We start from the raw sequence: 8,524 nt of genomic DNA, 5'->3' as shown, positions 1-8,524 counted from the left end.
ATGTGATTAGCATGATTTGAGGTATTAATGAAGTAGATGAAGGCATAATGGGACTATGGAATATGGATGACATATGACACAAGAGAGAGTAGCAGTCTGGACCAAATGTGGCGCCTAGAAACTATGTCCAAGACTAGTTTGTCATTTATAATTAGTTCAAGGACTTAGAAGACAATTATGAGAGAAAAGATTATTAAAATACTTAATGTTGAATTTGTATTCATCATTTATTATTCTGTATTATTTTGAGAGAGGAGAGAGACGGCTTACACCAAGGGAGAAACACTATTCATCTTCTCCACCAAGATCGTCTTCTAGTTTTTGGTATGATGAATATTTCTATTGTGATTTATGTTTTACCCATGAGTGGCTAAGTTTATTAGTTAGGGTTATGGAAGCCTTGTAGCATACAATCTATCACTTTGGGTTTCGAATTCATTATGCATTGATTTGTTTACATCATACTCTCTTCGCTTATCTTGAATTCTCGTGGTTGCAAACATAGAGGATATGCCTTAAAACACAACTTGTTTGAAAGAAAGGTTGATGTTCGGAAAAGAGAGTAGTTACAAGAAAATAGGATTCCCCACCCCTATTTCATATGTTAATGCCTTAGCAGGATTAACTACTTGGAGATTTCATATTTTTTTGGTAAACGCTTTTAATTCGAGAGAACTAAAGTTAATTAGTCCTTGATGGTTGAGAAACACTATGATTATGTTATTAAATACAATACGTTTCTCTATAAGCACGATGAATGTATGAATTCGTAAAGCCCATAGTTAGAAAGTATTAAAACTACAAGGTGGACATAACCCTTGCTTTGCTATTTCTATGAATTTGAATACTACTACACGTATTTCATTTTGTTAAACTGAAACCATTAATTTGTGAACTGAATTAAATCCCCCTATTTATTTTATGGAAACGAATGATTAAAAGTCAACTAATCTGTATACAACTTAATTAGCACCATATTCCCTGTGGGATTCGACCCCAACCTAGTTGGGTTATATATTTGACAATGATCGTTTACTTTCTCGTAAGAGAGGTCTAATTTGGGCGTATCAGACTACCTGATGGAAACATCATAAGGAGAACGACACTCACATATCCCACTCTTTTGCTTACATGAACAGGGAGGCCCATTTATGGTTAGCGATTATCTATGCTTGCTTTATCCATGGGATGCATTTGACTGAAGTAACATACGATAGAGTATGTCTCGTTTATTCCATTATGTATGATGATGTTGATTTGAATATGGGTGCAGTCATCTTCTCAGCTATGAGGAAAACATGGTTCTAAGAAACTCGCCGGTATGGTTTTGGTGAATTATTGACACGATTTTTGCAAGAGCATGGTGTTGAGGAGGAGGACGTTGATTATAGACCAACTGTAAACACTAGACTATTGGATTTGTCCTATACTAAGGGGATTGTACCTTATGGTGCTATATTGACTATGCTCGAGTGCTAGGCTCGGAACGATGAGATCACTGCCTGGATGTATGGGCTTCAGATGCTGCAGTTGCAGATTGGTAGGTATCCTGCTCTTCAGTAGGAGATTTGAGCTGTAGATTTGGACTATCCACTCGGGCGTCATGCCCAGACCATGCTAAGGATAGGCCCCAATTTTGTAGAGCTGGTTGATAATGATGTTCCCATAAATGAGGAGCGGCAACTGCGTTATTTAGATAATGAGTCAGAGGAAGAGGAGGATGCTGGTGATGATGTAGACTCCGGAGCTGGGGAGTCTAATGCTGACATGGATGACATGTGATCATGGAGTCCCTCCACACTTCATACTATGCTTATTTTGCAAGACTAGGACAGTGCTTCCTTTTAAGTGTGGGGTGGTGAAATTCTCATTCCTTCTCTTTTTCTTATGTTATGTTGGTTATACAATTTCATCTTTATTTCTGCTTTGGGATGTTTTTATTTTTGTGATTGGATGTTAATCTTGGTATTTCTAACTATTCGGAACACTATGTCTGTAATAGTCAGTAAATTCAAAGTATTGCTGCAATTTGCCCTTAAGGCAATTTTCGCATATTGCTTTAGTATTAATTTTTTCCCTCAATGGCAATTCTCAATTTTTCCCTCAAGGTGATATGATATAAAGCGTCATAGTTAGTTTTCCTCCCCCATGATAGATGGATTATGATCGTCTTAAGAGGAGTTAGTCTTTAAGAAGATGAGAATTATTGAGAATCCAATCATGACTTACGATTAGTGCTTTGTGTTGGGCCATTGGTACAATGACTTGGAACTAATTGGTTTTAAAACAAAAGCATGTTTTAAATTAAAAATGATTTAATTGTAAATGCTTAATCTTAATAAGTAAAGTATAGCTTGTTGGCTTAATGTTGAATTTGACAAAGAACAAGATCGAGAACCGTAAGGATCCAATTTGATTCCTTGCATGCACCATGAGTGTGAGTGCTTGTTTATATTTTACATGTATAGGAATGTCTAGAACTTACCCAATGTGTTTACAAAGCGAAATAAAGGGTGTTGGGTGTATGAAGTGATTTAGGCATTTCTTTGTTATCTGAATTGTAAAGACTTTATTTACCTATGCTTATGCATGTCCCTAGTGACCTACTTTGGGCCAATAGCCTTATTTTTTTTGCAGCCTTGTACTTAGCCCAATCCTTTCTTTGATAGACCTTAATTTAATCCAAAACTTTTAAGTGATTTAGTATCAAAAAGTAATTGAATAAGGAGTGTGAAATTAAAGTAGGAAAAAAGGTGCAAGTGAAGCCCCAAAAATGTAAGTTATTGGTGCAAAATTATTGTGGTTGGGAGTTAAAGAAATTATTCTAAAGGAAGTTCAATTTTTTCTTATGGCCTAGTTGGGTTACAATGAACCTGTTTTGGCCCTGGTCCATTTTGGACACTGTGCACCTCAACTAAGGAGAATAGCTTTAGTTAAGGATGGCTATTATAGGGGTGCGTACTAGTAAATGGGTGTGAAGAAGTGCTGTAAATTGAATCATGATGTAAAAGAAAAAATAACCTCACCATAGTTTATGTTAATGTGCTTAATGAGATTGGAGTGAAACAAATGATGTGTAAAGGTAATAAAGTGAAATTGGGTTGATAGAATGTTATTTTGATTGAATATTGACCTATATTAAAGTGCTTAGGGAGATTAGTCACTATTTCCAAAATAGTTCCTACTCGTTCTTTATCCTATATTACAACCATTAAATACCTAATTGATCCTACATTGCAACATTTGACTATTAGTGGAGTAGTACACTAAGAGCAAACTTATTGTTCATTCTCTTTCATGTATGAATTCTTTGTTGAGAGTGAGTGATTTGATTTTGATACTCCCCTCAAGTGATATACTAAAAAATTGTGAGTAGTATGGGGAAACGTTTTGTTGTGAGAGTGCATGCGGATGAAAGTCCGAATTACTTACTGTGTTGTTTGATTGAGTGATTTGATTAAGTTTTCCAAAAAATTGAATGTCACTATTGAGATAATGAGGTTTGAAACATTGTTCATGTGCATAAAAGTATTCTTGACATGTTTTGAGAAAAAAGTCATTGTTATAAATTATAAGTGCCCAATGCAAGCATAACTCTTAAGTGGTGATTTAAAGCTCAATTGGGTATTGTGTTTGTGATTTTTTGAGGAAGAATAAGGTTTTAAGTGTAGAGTGGTGATCATGGGCGTATTTATATGTCCAATCACCGATAGTCACCCATATTTGGACTTGTTTAAAGAGCTAAAGAGTGCTATTCTTATTACATTTGAGCCTTAATTGTGTTCCATATCTAACCAACATGATTAGTGATGCAGGGTGAATTTTCCATGAATTTAGACAAAAATTGGGGGAATGATATGAAGCAAGTGATGATTGATGCAATGGAATTGGTTATCTTGATGAGGAAAGGCACTTTTAGTGAGTCAAAAAGCATCCAAAGAAGAGCTAGAGCAAGTATAGGAGAAAAGAGCCATGCCTTGGCCAAATTTCAGAAGTTGAATTCCAGTGTGTCGCATCGCTCCTTCAACGTGATGATCAACGCGATGCATTGACCTCCTCGACGTGACAGACGGTGTGACGTGTTGGCTTCCTCGATGCGATAAGCAACGCGATGCGTCGGTCATTCCAGTGCAGGTTAATTTTTTTCCCACTATATAAGGAACATGTGAACACAATTTCAAACACTTTTTTGGCAAGCACAACAACGGTGGAAAAGCACAAAAATCTCTTTTTTTTTTTGAACTTTTTCACTTCAAGATTAATTATGGGTATGATTAATTACTTATTTATGTTTGATGTTGAATTCAAATATGAGAGGCTAAACACCCTTGTTCTGGGGTTGAGGCCAAGAACATGATCACTTTTTGATATTTTTATCATAATTTCTTATCAGATTATCGTATGTGTTGTTATTAGTTTCTTGAGCTTACTATTTTGATGAGTGTCTATCATTAGAATAAATCTATATTCTATATGAATCCAGGAGGAGAATTATGGGATAGAATGAAGAAATTAAGGAGCAAGTTTCTTACCCTTTTATAAAATAAGGGGTTTGAATTAGCATCTAGGATAGGGATATACCTTGGAGTCTTATTTGGTTCAATTGTAAGAAGATATCTGTATGCATCTAGATGAATTGTTGCATTTCTTTTAGTTGATGTAGTTGCACTATTCAGATAGATAGAAGATTTGAGGTCGGAAGACCAAGATCATACCATAAACATTTCGAATCAATAACCCGATAACCAACTAGAATGACATAAGAATAGAGAATTGTATGATTGTTAGATGTGCCTCAACCCTAGAATTCTCATCATTACTGTTTACAACCGTTGCTTGCTTTGCTATTGTCACAAATTGCTCTTCTTATTTATTTAAATTTTTGTTCACAATTTCAAAATCATCTTGATACTTTACAACACTTAATTCCTCCTAGTATAAGACCAAAGTTGGTTAAATTGTTAGTTGCTTAGTCCTTATGAAAACGATATTCGATTGTCCAAATCACTATATTAGTTGTATGATCACGTACTCTTGCGTATGCATTTGAACACAACAAAAGGGGACCTGGATGAGTTCTCTTAGGTTATTATTATTTTAAATCTATCTATCTATCCATAAATTAATATTGTTATCATTTCCTATGTTTCAAGAAATACCATGAAGAAAGATGCTTTGGTTTTTGCTAAGGCTTTTCCATATGTAGGAGTCTGGCGATATATGATGAAGGTGGTTACCCGTACGTCTATTTTTATGCTTACTTTGGAGTATTTTGACCCAAAGTTGGGATTTGTTTTTAAGAAATCTCCAGTTAAAGCTAGAAATGAAAGCATAATTTTTCCTATCTTACTTATGGATACCTAGTTCTCCATGGGATTTTGGAAGGGTGACGAGATTTCAATTTGTATGATGGAGTTTCCTTTATCGTCAGTTGTACCCCAAAGACAGTTTATCTGGATATGATTGATGTGTCGAGTTATTTTGGTTGGTAGTAAATTTATTTTCATTGCGTAAGTAGGGATAGTTGCGAGAACCTATTTGATAAGGGTAATTCTTCCAGCTATATTTAGCATTTTGGTTTTCCAACCTTTTAGTCTATTATTCATATTATCAATCATGAATTGATAATAAATTTTAGTAGGATGGATTTTGGTCATGGTCAAACCTAAATACTTACCAAAGCTCGCGAAAGTCTTCATATTTAGTCGCTTTATAATTGGAGTCGCAATATCTATAGTAACGTTATTTGAGAAGATAACTTTTGATTTATTATAACTAATATTTTGGCTTGATATTTTCTCAAAATTCTGTAATAAAGAAGTAAAAGTATTAGTATTCTCCAAGTTTACTTTTACGAATAGGACTAAGTCATCAGCGAAAAGCAAATAGGTTAATGCTGGGGAAGAAGTAGAGATTTTAATAGGAGTCTATTTTTTATCATCAACAACCTGATGTATGAATCGTGAAAATGCTTTCATGCATATAATAAAAATATAGGGGGATAGCAGATCACCTTGCCTAATACCTCGAGTTGGTTTGAAGGTATTTGTAGGGTTTTCATGAATAATGATAGAGATGGAAGAAGTAGTGACACATTTCATGATTATGTTAGTTAATTTTCTTGGAAAGTTTAATCTTTGGAGAGAAAAGTATATAAAGGACCACTCCATTCTGTCAAAAGTTTTTCAAGATCAATTTTTATCATCATTTTTGTTAGACCACTATATGATTTATGAAAGGAGTGGATGGCTTCCTGTATAATAATAGCATTATTTGAAGCTCTTCTGCCTGGAGTAAAGCAACATTAGGCAGGGATAATGATTTTTTCTAGGAACGGACGAATATGATTGACTAAAATCTTTGTTATGATTTTGTAAATTGTATTACAAAGACTGATAGGTTTGAAGTGGATAATTTTCTCCGCAATATTTATTTTTGGAATGAGCACTACATTAGTTTTGTTGATTTTTAGGTTAATGGATTCTTGTGTGAAAGTATCCATATAGGTTTTAGTTATAGAAAATTTAGTATTTTCCCAGAATTTTTGGAAGAAGATTGAGAGTAGCCCATCAGGACCCAAGGCCTTTAAAGGTTTAAAAGACTTAATAACACTATAAATTTCTTCAATAGTGAGGGTTATATTAAGGGTAGTATGATCGTCCGCTGTTAGATAATTACCAGTAAGGGGGATATTTTTACGATTGGATCTAGTTTGCTCACTAGTGTAGATATTTTTAAAATGGTTTAAATTAGAGATTTTTATATGGGTACGGTCAGAAGACCAATTACCCACAGAGTCCAAAAGACCCATGGTTTTATTTCTTTTTCTCATATTGATGGTAGTAGTGTGAAAAAATTTAGTATTTACATCCTCTTTCATAACCCATTGGACTCTTGACTTAAGCTTCCAAACGTCTTCTTCTTGTCTGAGAATGTTATTGAAATCATGAGTAAGGAAATTTTGAGATTATGGTGATAAGAAGTTTTTCTTATAGGATCCATGTTTTCAAGGCCTTGGATCCTAGATTTTAAGATTTTCTTATTTTTAAAAATGTTATCAAAAGTTTTTTTGTTCCAATCGTTAGCATTATTGGAAAAATTATTAACCGTGTTTAGATAGTTATAATTATCGTACCAAGAGTTTTTGACAATTTCTTGGAATCCAGGGTGACGAAGCCACATTGTTTCAAACCTAAAAACATAGCTAGGTTTGGCACTATTTTTAATGAGATCAAGCATTATAGGACAATAATCGAAATGTATTTTTGGAAGATGCATTACATTAGAATCTGGGTAAAGATCTAGCCAAGTAGGATTACATAGGAATCTATCAAGACATTCCATAATGATACTAGAATTTTGCTTACACTTATTAGTCCAAGTAAACATAGGGCCCGTAAATTCTAAATCTATCATACTAAGATTATTTATGCATTCAAGGAAGGTTGAAGCCTGATTATTATTAATAGGGTTTCCATCAAAATTTTTGGAAAAGTTGGTTACTTTGTTAAAATCCGCACACTTTATCCAAGGACCTGGATTAGAATTATTAATATCTTAAAGGTTTTTCCAGAGAGATTTTTAATAAAAGGAGCTATTTCGAGCATATAAAATAGTAATGATCCATGGAGTTAACATTGGACTAACCTTAAGAGATAAATAGATCTCTTGCTTTGTCAGTACCATGGGATTTATGATAAATTTGTTGCTATTCCAGAAAAGGGCTATGCCTCCTGAGAAACCGAACATGTCAGAATAGGATAGATCCACTATTCTAGTCGCAGTTAAGGCTAGAATAGTAGGGTTATTAGATGCAATCATATCTAACACATTCCTTCTAAAAGTGGGATTGTTGGCCCACTACAGTTCCATACTATAATATTCATCGAGGATTGATTTGGTAATGGTTGTGACCCTCCCATATCTAAGGTCATCTCCAATTTCAAAGAGAATTGGTTCTAAAAAATTGAATACTCCGGTGGAGTCTGTAATCACCACTGCATATTGATGCAACAGTGATTCGGGGGACGATCGTACGTTCATTGCTATTTTTTGGGATTTGAGGTGGAACATGCACCATAATCCTGTCTTCTTTGTTTGCAAGGAGAGTAAAGGTTAGAGTATCTTCCAATATTATGAGAGTCGTTTCCCACTCGTTGTCTCTTGGTGGCTTCTCTTCCCGTTCTTGTGTCATCTCTGGGACCTGCATATGAGATGATGGAGTTGTCCAGGTTGGTGTTTGGTTGATTTGAGGGACCACCTGGTCGTGCGAGTATATGTCCTTCAGTGTGTCTGGTAGTTGTGGAAGTGACCAGCCTGTGTAGTTCGTTGGCGGGGTGAGAATGAGTTCAAACTTTCCATCTGCAACATTATGTTGTTTGCTTTCATGTATATCATATTCCTTCCAATTTCGATGAGATGTCGATTCTATATGAAGGGCACATGTAGAAGATTCTGGTAGCTTTACACCATTTTCGACATTGTCTCCATTGGCGACATGAATTCCATCGGGATGAAACTATTC

This window comes from Capsicum annuum, chromosome 10 (genome assembly GCF_002878395.1).
Source record: "Capsicum annuum cultivar UCD-10X-F1 chromosome 10, UCD10Xv1.1, whole genome shotgun sequence".
Classification (NCBI taxonomy): domain Eukaryota; kingdom Viridiplantae; phylum Streptophyta; class Magnoliopsida; order Solanales; family Solanaceae; genus Capsicum; species Capsicum annuum.
Note: the sequence above shows the minus strand (reverse complement) of the source record.